Here is a 13478-nt window from a genome sequence, read left to right as displayed (position 1 = left end):
ATTCACATGTGGTCAAGGATAATGGGATTGTATGCAAATAAAACCCAAAAATTAAAATGGGTGCATTTGCAGAGGAGCCCCCCTGCATTCACATACCCCTTTACTTATACATTCTCACACTGAGGTAACTCCATCTTGGACTGCTCATAAAGATGAAAGAAAAATCATTCTATTTCAACTACACATTGATCTCAGAGGTGGAATCACACATAGTTTAGCTTGAAATACATTACCACAATAGACAGCAAGCAATATTAACACGAGCAAGACCCACCTTGAGCACCACTGCTTTGTCAAACAAAAAATATGTATTTATATGTTCAAGAAGTTAAAATTAATCCATAATATCATATATCATGGCCTACAGGAATTGGCTGCTCCTGATGACGATGATGATGATATGACATTATTCCCACACAATTTTATCCAGAATTTCAAAAAGGCCTCCAAAAATCTTGCTGAGTAGAGTTTCCATCAGCTGTTCTGAAAAGATTCTACTTCCACCCTTCAAAGACCTTTTGGAGAAAGATCCAGAAATGTGAACTCCAGAAGCTATATGGCACTATTTCAGTCATGCATGCTACCTTGTAGAAGCTGAATGCACTGGCAGACCTGAAAGCTTCAGAAGTGCCACTGGCTTTGGAAGTCCTACTACAAAATATGCTGGATATGTGTCATGAGGTGGACAAGTGCCAAGTGGTCTGCTAAAAATTGTGAGCATGACAAATAGAGGCATGTGAAGTAAAAGAAGACTAGTGACAACTATTACAAGCCATCTTATTCACACACTTTTTGGTGTGTGTGAAAGACCTATTTAAAAAGGGGGTGCACATCACACATAGTAAGATACAAGAGTGACATAATAGCCATAAATGTACACTAGGGTGACCACACATGTGAGGAAGGTAGATGGTCGCCTTTGTCCAGGCATTGTAGAGTATAATGGCCCCATCTGATGGATGTGCACACTGGTTTGTCATCCTTTCTACTCTCAATATATTGCAATATCTGCATGGAGAGGGTGACAGTTGCTATGCAGAAAGCATCTGCATGGAAAGGGTGACAGTTCCCATGCAGAAAGCATCTGCATGGAGAAGGTGACAGTTCTCATGCAGAAAGCATCTGCATGGAGAGGGTGACAGGTGCCATGCAGAAAATGAATCAGTACAGCACTGTGGCGATCTTAGATGCCATGTTGATTGTGATAAGTGACAAGCATATTGTCTGCTGCCTCCTTGTGTGGTCTGCATGTGCTCTGTCCTGCACCCCTGCCTACTGTGGTCTATGCTGTGTACTGCATACTATGCAGTGTATGTAAATACCTACTTACAGGTGCCTGTGCCTTTCGTAGTCTGAGTACCTTGCATTGGACTGCATGCCTTATGAATAACTGCAGCACATATCCAGTGGAGGTGTCATATACTTGATGAGTGTATACAATTTCCTGTGAATCTGTTAATTGGCTGTACTGTCCCTATATAGCTATTTTATACATCTGTGTTTAATTTATACACTGGGGTGGGGGAGGGGGGGGCTCCTGGTGATGGTTAATTATATATGAAAATGTGGCTACTTGGAGTTTTCAGTATTTTTGGCTGTAGCTATAAAATGCAATAGAACTTTATTTCTTCTTGAGGGTTTGTAGTAGTTACATTGAGACATTTCATATTCCTCCTTTTGTATGATTCCCTGACATAATGCTGGTGATTGCCACTGATAAATCCCAGCACTTCCTTCCCTTCTGACTTCAGATTTATTCTAGGGCTATCCAGTCATGAACCAAAGGCATTCTATTATATATATTTAAATGAGCATTTGTGTCTGTTTCATATGTGTGATTTTCACATTTCCCTGTTTATCACACACAGAAGCTGTTATTAATCAGTAACATTTTTTTCAGAAATATACACGGTCCCAATGCATAGCATTCCAGTTCTAGGCATATATGCAGTAGCAAATACTCAAAATAAAAATTGTCAACGGTGTCTCCTCTGATTACAGAACGGCATCCTTTGAGGAAGCAGTGAAGCCAAAGCAACAAGAAGAAACAGAGAAGTGATGGAAATTGTGAATCTGGTAGCTGTCTGTTTAGTATAGGAGTTAAAATATGCCAATGAAGACATAGAAAGTGGCTTTAAATAAAACAAAATAATTTAAAGATCAATATAAGATGTGCAGTGAGTTTATTTGCCAAGACACATAATTTCTGCAACTTGTCACTAAAAAGAATTGCCAAATTTGTTTCAACTTGAAAATTTTGTTTCATCATTTGTGTCTAATAAAGTTGTAACCGTGTTCAATGTGTTTTTTGTTTTTTCATTTTTGATGGAGTAACCTAATTTCTTAATTTTTTGCATGTTGTTGTGAATCTCACATCTTACTCACCACATTTGTGGTAACACTAAAAAATTGAATTAGTGTCATACACTGTTACTAGGCTAATGATCTGGGAGCATTTCTAAGCCTAGTCAAAGTATAATGACATCCTGTAGCCAAACAGGACATTGACAGTCAGGCATTTGAAAGCTATCTCTCTGTCCATGAGGGACATGGGTGCCAGGCCTGGTTTTAATTTCCTATTCCCCATCTACTGGTCTATGCTGTGCTTAGAAACGAAAAGTTGTCACTGTGGTGGGCTGTGCTCAATACAATAATCAGTCAAACAGCAAAAAACTGAGCACAGGAACGTTCAATATCCACACTTTAATGCAGCAATACAACACTTAAGACGGCAATGATCAGGAATACTTTGCTGTCTTAAGTGTTGTATTGCTGCATTAAAGTGGATATTGAAGGTTCCTGCGCTCTCTTTTTTTGCTATGTTGTACTTAAACAGGGTAATAGAGAAATTCAACTTCACATGGATGGGAAGCCTGTTCCATAAGAGAGGCAGTCTCCAGAACACATATCTGTCTCTCCAACATGTACTGTTTAAGTCACAGACCAAATTTAGGTCCTTAGACCTTGTATTTCTAGTACTGTTTGACTTACGAATACGCAGCAGATTCGTAAGTGTGGGGTTTACAGATGCCTTTAAGCCACGTATAGATCTCCCCTCAGCAATACAGGACAGCGTAGAGGGAAAGGGCATTAAGGCACTTTGCATAAGGCAGGTTTGTTACTCCTTGTATTCCTTTTTAGGGAACCTCTGAGGTCACTCTAGTTGCTGCATATGCCTGGTCAGGTACATTCTGAAGAGAGCATTCTTCTCTATGATTGGTCTAATTAAGGTGGGATAATGACTTTATTGAACCTAGATGCCATGTCTTTACTTATAAGTTGTGCAACATAAAAGGATTTCCTTGCCACTGTAGCCATGTGGTGCTCAAAGGTAAGACTACTGTCTACATCCATACCCAGATCCCTTACCACTGAGATGGGTTGACTCTTAGAGGCATATTATCAACATGGCAATTAACTAGGATAGTTGACTTAACAAAGAGTACAATTATGCATTTCTTACCATTGAGTTTAAGACCATGGCTTTGGCACCATTTGTTAGTCAGAGATAGGCCTTTTTGAAGAATGCTAGTGTCTCCAGGGGAGTTGATGATTCCCCCAGCTTGCAATCATCTGCAGACTTAGTCAGCCATAAACCTTCAGTGTTAGCTTCCACTTCAGAGAAATAGGTGCTAAAAGGGAGCAGGCCCAGTACCAAGCCCTAGGTACTTCGCTAGTGACTGGCCTCTTTGTAGAGGTGGCCTGACCTATTTCACCTTCCTGGATCCTATTAGTGAGCCAGCTGGCTATCCAGTGGGTGACAAAAGGCTTTATACACCTAATTTATCGAGCTTATCTATAATGCCCTAGTAGGGTATTGTATCAAAATCATTGGTCAGGTTGAGGTAAGCTGTGTGCACAATCTTGCCCTCATCCATCTCAAAGAAGTCAACCAGATTTTATAGGCATGACCTTTCCTTAACAAAGGCAAACTGTGATTGGTCCAGTATTTGCATGTTACCTATGTCCTCATTCATCATGTCTATAATGATTCTTTCCATGGCCTTACATAGGAGGCTGGTCAAACTTATGAGTGTGTAGTTATCCAGATCGGTGGTTGAACTTCCATTGTACTGGGGAATGATTGTAGCCATCTTCCATTTCTTGAGCACAAAACCTGACTGCAGGCTCCAGCTGAAAAGTGAGGGACTCTAGTACATTTAGATAGGTAGTATGAGTTTCCTGGGACATGGAGGGGAAACCTACAGGTTGCAAGGATATGGTGAGTTGCACATGTATGAGTTCCAGTGTGTCATACACTTTAACTAGTCTGGATGTGAGGTTGTTTTTAATACAGACTGAGACTCCTCCACCTTTAGTTCCCTCCTGTGCAGTAGCTGGTCTTCAGGTGTGAAAGGCATTATGACCTTACACTGCCGCTGTTCTCTCTGTGACTTTAAAGCATGTCTCTGTTACTACACAGATGTCTACACTCTCCAGGGTGAGGGCAGCTTGCAGGGAGTGGAGTTTCTTGTTAAAACTTCTAGCATTGAGCAGTACCACCTTCAGATATTCCTTCTTAGGTTCAGTTAAGGTTTATCAGTTTGGCATAGCCTAAAAAGGCACTATGAGGTGGAAAACGTCTTTGCCAATACCAGAAAGCCTAGAGGAGATAAATTCAGACTATCCCTGTTAAAGTAGTATGGTCTGTCATCCATGTCCTCTCAGGCGGTCAAATATCGTACCTACTTGGACTGACACCAGAAGCTAAGCTATTTGTTAAAATCATGGTAAATTATACCTCTGCACATCTACAGGCATTGCATCTTCTACAGTTGAAGTGTCACACACGCCAGCATACACCCAGCCACACAAACACACACACACACTGTTATAGTTGGCATGATTGTTGACTACTGTCATGTGACCCTGTGTTTTGCTTGTACAACATGCTACAGTTTAGTGTTTGCATGTTAAAGAACACTATTCAACCTACTTCTTTTCTCCACTATGTTTCAGTGCTGTTTTCCCCCTTCTCTGTTAGATCTGTATATGTCCTGGTGTCTTCCCTCTATGAGTGCATTATACTGCAAATATGAACTCTTTCTGAAGTGTTTTTTTCTTTGTTTTGACTGCAGTATGTTATATATGCATCGATATCAAAACATTATCATGTGCGTACGCTAGCTGTGTTATGGGCATATGAAAGTCAGAATGGTTTAGCAGCTTTGGTCCTGCAAGAAAGCAGGCCAGTTGCCTATGGCAGATGAACATTTACAGATGTAAAAAGGAATGCTCAGCTAGAAAAGGTATCATTAGCAATTGTATATGGATTTGAGAAATTACATGACCGCATCTATGGTAAAAATATTCATGGGGAAACAGACCATAAACCCATGAAAAAAAATATTCAGAAAGTCTTTGTACAAGGTAGTGCTGAAACTGCAGAGGATGTTACTTAATCTACAGAGGTAAGGTCTAAGAAGGGAATTCAGACTAAACCAGGAACTATGCATAGCAGGCATACAGAGTAAAGTATGGTCTAAGAAGTGAATTTGCAAATATATGAAGTAAAGTATGGTCTAAGAAGGGAATTCAGTCTAAACAAGGTACTATACATAGCAGGTATATGGAGTAAAGTATGGTCTAAGAAGGGAATTCAGACTAAACAAGGTGCTAAACATAGCAGATATACGGAGTAGAGCACTTTGGTGTGAAAAGTTTAAAGAGAAGCCAGAAGAAGAACTAGAAATTGTTTGAGTAATAATCAATTATCAATGACTGAAAAAATGCATTTATTTATTTATTTATATTACGTAACTGGTGTAGAACACTGACCCACATGGACTTTTTTCAGACTCAGTCCGGCAACACTGTCTGGTTAAGCGCCTTGCTCAGAGATATACAGGCAAATGGAGGTTGACAGAATCAAACCTTGGGCCATAGGGAGTAGCTCATTAACAGCTCATAGCCTTAATTATGTGTGCTGTTAGCTAGAAAATAATTCCAGAGGTGTCCTGACAATGATTTTGATATGCAGATCCCAAATGAGTGACTGGTCTGAGCAAACATTATATGGACAGAAATTAAGTTGTATATTATTTCAGGGAAGACATAAATTGTGTCAAAGACTTGAAGTTAAAACCTTACAAGTTAACAGTCCTCAGCTAAGTGAGAATCCAAATGTTTGTCAGGAAACATGAACAACATCTGGGCATAGTAATGTGCACATAAAAAAGAGATATAATGTATATTCAGGTATAATATACAGTGCAGAGCTGTACATCCGCAATACATACCAGGGCAGTGATGTGGGAATAGATATTAAATGAAATACTGCATGATCATCCTCATATGGAAGAGTATCTTCGTCCGTGGAGTTCAGTATGTGCTAACGTATTCCATTTCAAACAAACCATGAATCTCAGATGTGTGGACTATTATTTCAAGTTTCTTAAAATAATCAATCGGCAGATACAACAACTGTAAGTGAGATAAGCACACTGAAATCTATATTCAAGACAGAGGATACCTGATATCAGCATATTGAGCAATAGTCCATAATACAAAAGTCAAGAATTTTGAATATTTGTACGAGTGGGAAATCAAACGTATAATGCCCACTCCACATTATATGTAGCCAAATAGGAAAGTGTAAAGAATTATCCAAACAGAGGAAAATCACATAACAAAGAGCAGATGTAACAGCTATCAGGATTATAATTTCACAGTTTTAGAGTATAAAATTACTGATCTGCAGGAACTCAATCTCTCTTTAGCTGATTTATTAATGGTCCTCTTCAAAAGGAACCTTGACGATTGGATGGGAGAAAGGAAATTCACCCTGGGGATCATGTCAGTCGCCCTGCTAGACAGGGGTCCAGGGAAGTAAATAGTATGGGAAGAAATAGCCAGAAAATTGTTATGGCTAGGCTTGTATAGGCCCTAGGGCTGATAGCCTAGTACCAACCTATGAACCTATTACACACTTGACCTACAGTGGATATAAAAAGTTTACACACCCCTGTTAAAATGCCAGGTTTTTGTGATATAAAAAAATGAGACCACAATAAATCATTTCAAAACTTTTCCCACCTTTAATGTGACATATAACCTGTACAATTCAATTGAAAAACAAACAAATCATTTAGGGGAAAAATATAAAAAATAAAAAGCATACAATAAGCTGGTTGCATAAGTATGCACACCCTTAAACTAACAATTTCTTGGAGCACTTTTTGATTTAATTACAGTATTCAGTTTTCTTGGGTAGGAGTCTATCAGCATGGCACATCTTAACTTGGTAATATTTGCCCACTCTTCCTTGCAAAAGTGCTCCAAATCTGTCAGATTGCAAGGCATCTCTTGTTCACAGCCCTCTTCAGGTCACCCCACAGATTTTCTATTGGATTTAGGTCTGGGATCTGGCTGGGCCATTCCAAAACTATAATTTTCTTCTGGTGAAGCCATTCTTTTGTTGATATGGATGTATGCTTGGGGTCATTGTCATGTTAAAAGGTGAAATTCCTCTTCAGTTTTCTAGCAGATGCCTGAAGGTTTATGAGCCAAAAGTGACTGGTACTTGGAGCTGTTCATAATTCCCTCCACCTTGACTAAATTCCCAGTTCCAGCTGAAGAAAAGCAACCCCGAAGCATGATACTGCCACCACCATGCTTCACCGTGGGGATGGTGATCTTCTGGTGATGCAAAGTGTTGTTTTTGCACCAAATGTACCTTTTATAATTGTGGACAAAAAGTTCAACCTTGGTCTCATCAGACCATAACACATTTTTGCACATGTTTCTGGGAGACTTGATGTATTGTTTTGCAAATTTTAGCCAGGCCTGGATATTTTTCTGTGGAAGAAAAGGCTTCCATCTTGCAACCCTACCCCATAGCCCAGACATATGGAGAATACAGGAGATTGTTGTCACATGTAATACACAACCAGTACTTGCCAGAAATTCCTGCAGCTCCTTCAGTGTTGCTGTATGTCTCTTGGCAGCCACCCCTGATGGTTTTCATCTTGTCTTTTCATCAATTTTGGAGGGACATCCAGTTCTTTGCAATGTCACTGTTGTCCCATATTTCTCCACTTTTTGATAACTGTCTTCAACAATGATATCCCTTTGATGCTTTGCAAGTTCTTTGTGAACCATGACTTTTGTTGTAGCAGGCAACTGAGTGCATGTCAGGAAAATCCTACTAGGACAGCTGAACTTTATTTGGGGTTGATCAGAGTCTCTTTAATTGATAGCAGGTGTGTACCGAAGAAGACTGAATGCTGTAATTAAATGAAAAGGTGTTTCAACAAAGTATTAGTTTAAGGGTGTGAACACGTATGCAACCAGCTTATTGTATGTTTTTTATTTTTTATATTTTTTCCCCTAACAGATTTGTTTGTTTTTCAATTGAATTGTACAGTTCTTAGGTCACATTAAAGGTGGGAAAAGTTTTGAAATTTTTTATTGTGGTCTCATTTTTTTATATCACAAAAATCTGGCATTTTAACAGGGGTGTGTACACTTTTTATATCCACTGTATGCTATTTGTGCCTGAAAATCAGTACCAAGTAAAGGAAATGCTGAAGAGAACACAGCAGAGGCAGAAATACTATTCTGATGAGTACCACAATTTTAGAACTGATAGGAGAGCAGGTAAGGTGTCTATGTATGTAACCAGTAAGTATAATTCTGTCACAAACGTTAATGATATAGTCTCCAAAGTTCTCATAATGAGCATTGTAATCACTGGAACTAACATGGATATAGTAATATTTTACTGGTCTCCTAGTATTTCAAAGGAGAGGGATGAGCAACTTTTAAATCTTATTAGGAAGAGTTTTTCGGATAAGGTGGATTTAATTGCCGGGGACCTAAATGTTCCTAATGTAGATTGGATAGCACCTGCTACATCATCAAAGGCATTAAACTGATAACCAAAAGTTTGACAAATGGTTACACTCAAACAGTGAATGAGGTAACTAGAGGAACTAACTTATTGGATGTTGTTTAGTCTCTAAGAGATTAAATCTGGATGACTGTAACATAGGTCCTGAGTTGGAAAGCTCTGACTACTTACACGTAAGCTTTAAGGTTGTTTACAAATGTCTTAAGTTGGTTAAGCACTATCAAATAGCAAAAAAAATGTATCAACTGGATTTTGAAGGAAGCTATTGAAACTTGGAACAGGTACGCTAGCTTTGAAAATAAAGATATAAGTGAGAACTGGAATGTTTTTTACAACCTTGTTAATAATTTAATAGACTGTCATGTTTCTGTTGGAGTGAATACACCTTGTAAGTGCGATAGACATCCCTGGGAGTTTGAAGGTCTCTAAGCTAAGAAGGAAAAAGATACGTTTGTAGAAAATATATAAAAAATTCCCTTCAGTTTCAAATAGAAACCATTACAATAAATTCAGAAAAATGGACCTCTTGACTATTAAATGAGAAAGATCTAATTATGAGGTATATTTAACAATTAATCTGAAAAATAATAAAATTCTATTTTGAAGCAAGCCTTATCTAAAATAAATCAAAATTCAACAGGAAGACCTCCTGATGGTCTTCATGGATATTTCTTAAAAGGAATATCTAAAAAGTTGGATTCCATGTTTAACTTATTTGTTCCAAAAAAAAAATCATGCAATGAAGCATTTATTCCTAAACTGTATAGGGAAGCTATAATAGTTCATATTTTGAAAAGTAAACCAGGTTATATGATTGAGAGCTATCAACCTATTAGTTTGACTTGCATACTGAATGCTTTGAGATGATACTGTGGCTTTCCTGTAAGCAAGTTCTGGACTTTAGCTCCAATATATATCAACATGGATTCCTTTCAGGGAGATCATGTGTTACTAATTTGATAAGTTTTTATTATCAGATTGTTAACTCATTAGATAATTCACTAGCCACTGATGCTGTGTTGTTTTGATTTGGCTAAGGCTATAGTCTCCATCCCTCATGAAACAGTTATAAGGACTTTAATGAGAACTGATAACTCTAGTTATGTAGTTAAATGGGTATCCAAATGGCTAATGGTTAGAACCTACAGAGTAAGAATAAAAACTCCTACTCCAAGTGTAGATTAATGACCAGGAGACTGTGTCAGGGCTCAGTCTTGGAACCACTATTACTTGGTCTAGTGATGCCAGAATGTCCAAAATCTAACTCTGTATGGTTAAGTATTGTTATCTGTTGCAATCGTACTTGGGTAACCTATATGAATAGATAGCAGCCAAAGGTATGAGATTTAACAACAGAAAATGTACTATTTTACATTTTAGGCATAGTAATAATCAATATCCTTACACCTTGGACAATGAGATTTTGTTTCTTCTGAGGTAATGAGAAATCTAGGTATTGTGGTAGATATGAATATTAACTTTGAAGTTAATGTGACAATAATTATTAGAAAATATTATGGTCTTATATGGAATGTCTTCTGATGTTAGTCAGGTGTTACTAAAGATCTAGTTAAGAAGTATAAAACATATTACGGAATATCGGGAGCCTTCATTTGCATTAAATGTTTCGTAACTGAAGAAGCTGGAACATATTCAGAAAACCTTTACCACACAGACAAATGGCTGTCATAACTTATCCAATAAAGAAGACTGACATATATGTATTTATATTGTTTGGCTTACTGGTTACTAAGAAGTGACATTATTATAATAAATAGATGCCTTAAGGACAAATTATTGGCTGCCATTTTAGATACTGACATTATTTGGTATTGGTGCAAAGAATACAAATTCAAAGTTAGAGATCCCTCTTTCATATTAGGCAAGGAAGGGTGTGGAATTCATTACCTAGACATTAAGATTAACAAATGATTTATCAATATTTAAATGGGCATCAGATAACTAGTTTTCTAAAACTCTATATTTTCCCATAATGTCTATTAGGCAAACTATAAATGGAGTTCCAAAGGAGGAAAAGGTGCCAATATTCAACACAAAATTAAAAACAAAAACAAAAAAGCTATAAATGGGCCAATGTAGGCCATAAGTTTGTTAGTTTATTCATTGAACCTATGTTATTTATGCTTGAAAATTGGTACCAAGTAAAGGAAATGCTGAAGAGAAGACAAAAGAGACAGAAATACTATTCTGATGGGGACCGCCTGAGAATACCAGACTTACAAGCTGTAGATACCATAACAATATAAAAGCCATAGGAAACCTTGTATCCCAAAGCTGAAGTAGTTGAGAAGAAGATGAGTCAAAATCCTAAGCTGTCTGAGGGGAAGATATAAAACTGGATAAGAAGAATCACAAATGTACAAAACAAATATGTCAAAGCTCAAGGAAGGCAAGCAACCTAAAATGTCGCAACCAGTACCATCACCAGATAGACAATGAGCACTGTGATAGACGCGCTGCAAACAGAGACTTCTCAACTTGTCTTTCCTAGAAAAGCTACAGTGCCGAAAGGGCTGTCATAAAGGAATATTACACATCTAGACTTAATAGAAAATAGTCCTATCAAATATTCTAAATATAGAAGATCACTGACGAAATCAGACAGATATATAAATAGTTGGAAATTTGGACATGATTCTAAGGTCTGAAAAGTTGCACTTACAGAAAGAAATATGATTATGATGAAAATTTTACTGATGTAAAAAGCCAATGACATGCTTAATGTAAAGGTTAATTTACAATGATACATGCTAGCTCTTATACACGTGCACGCACACACACATACACACACACACACACACACACGCGCGCACGCACACACACACACACACACACACACACACACACACACACACACACACTCTATAATACATAAACTAAAAAAGGGGAATGCATATCATGTGGTACATCATCTAGACAGTTCTCGCTATTTAAAGATGTCAGTGGAGACTGGAAGCTCATCCTCTGTATCGCTGTTGTTCACTGATCATCCTAAAAAACACCCATACATCACAACCACTGACTTTGCTGCAGTTGGTTAATTGTACTATTTTCAGCCAGTTTAATCAGATTAGGGCCACATTGCCTACTTTTCACAAAATACTTTTGCATGGGCTGAATTAGTTATCTGATGCAGTTCTCTAATTTGTGAGCCATGACTTCCATGTAAAGTTTTTTATAGGGTGGTAGCTCACAAGGATGTAGCTTTACTTCCTTGACAAAGAACATGATGCAAGTTCATGTAATCATGTAGGGAAATATATGCTTCATCTAACATATGGGAAATCAAATGCAGTTCAAACTAAAGGCCTTTTGTAGAAGTCAGAGGTAATACCACCAGGTCCTGGTGCCTTCCAGGTAGCTTCATCCAAGATTGTGCCTGATCTCAGTCAGGATAATTAGCTTTCCTAATACAGCTTGTACATAATCCAATATCTGATGTAAGGTGGCAAATACCAAAAAGTCCTATAACTGTATTGGATCTGTTCGCATGGGTCTGAAAAATAACTCAATCATACTCTGTCATAACAATTTTGCACTCTGTGATCAAAGTGGGTTTCCCAGAAAGATGTTTAATACCTGGAATAACTTTATTTCTTTTTGCTAGCTAAGAGTCTATTTGTCAGCAACTCTAGAGATTATGTCTCTTGACTCGACATAATATCTGAATCCTCTCCCATCTATGATGAATCCCTGAAAATCTAGGTGTATTTATTGTTTGTTGACCAGGTAAGCCCCATTAGGCTAATGGCCTCTTTTCAGTGGTGACCCAAAGGCATTATTTATATTACTATGGGAAATTTTAGCCAGGGCATCGGGGAATTTCCCTTACCCTTTTCACTAGGTGCCATGGGATCTTTTACATCTACCTAAGCTACCACCAACACAAGCAGATGGAATATCAGTTAAACATCTCAAAGGATGACATACTCAGGACACCTTCCTAATGCTGGACTGGAGTGTCAGCAATTCAATCACCTGCAGTGGGAATAAAACCTATAGCCTACTAGTTTTCCAGGACCAAAGGTAAATGTGCTATCTGTTTTACCACCGACACTACCATTTAGTTCTTACTTCTCAAGATTACTTTCCACCAAAGCTCTGAGCCCCTACAGCCTTTGCATTTATATTCTTTCTCTAGGTCCACAGTTTCCTGTTCCCACTCTAAACTCTGAGTATGTTAGCCTTCCCTATCCTTCTTCAGGGCTTTAACAAGTCTCCTTATTTTCATCCAGAACACTTCTCAATGTGCAGCTATGAAAACTCCCGGCTCATCCTCTTCAGCCTAAAAGCCCTTAACATCTGCCACTTTATCTATTTCTTGGCAAATTTTAAAAGGAAAGGATCATATCTCCAAGGAGGTGATAGTATTATGCATCATATTTTGACAATTCCATAAGGACAAGATTATGACTGGAGAGGGGATTAGAAGAAATGTCTACATTCAAGGACCGCACTGAATAAATAGTAGTCCAGATGGCTGATTTCCCTTTGTTTATCCTTAATAAGTGAGACAGTATTTTTGAACTGCCAAACACTCCACACAGTGATTACCCTTCTGTAAATTCATTCATCATGAGATCCAGATTAACATTCAGTTCTCCTC

Source organism: Protopterus annectens, chromosome 11.part0 (assembly GCF_019279795.1).
Source record: "Protopterus annectens isolate FY-2018-M chromosome 11.part0, PAN1.0, whole genome shotgun sequence".
Taxonomy (NCBI): domain Eukaryota; kingdom Metazoa; phylum Chordata; order Ceratodontiformes; family Protopteridae; genus Protopterus; species Protopterus annectens.
Note: the sequence above shows the minus strand (reverse complement) of the source record.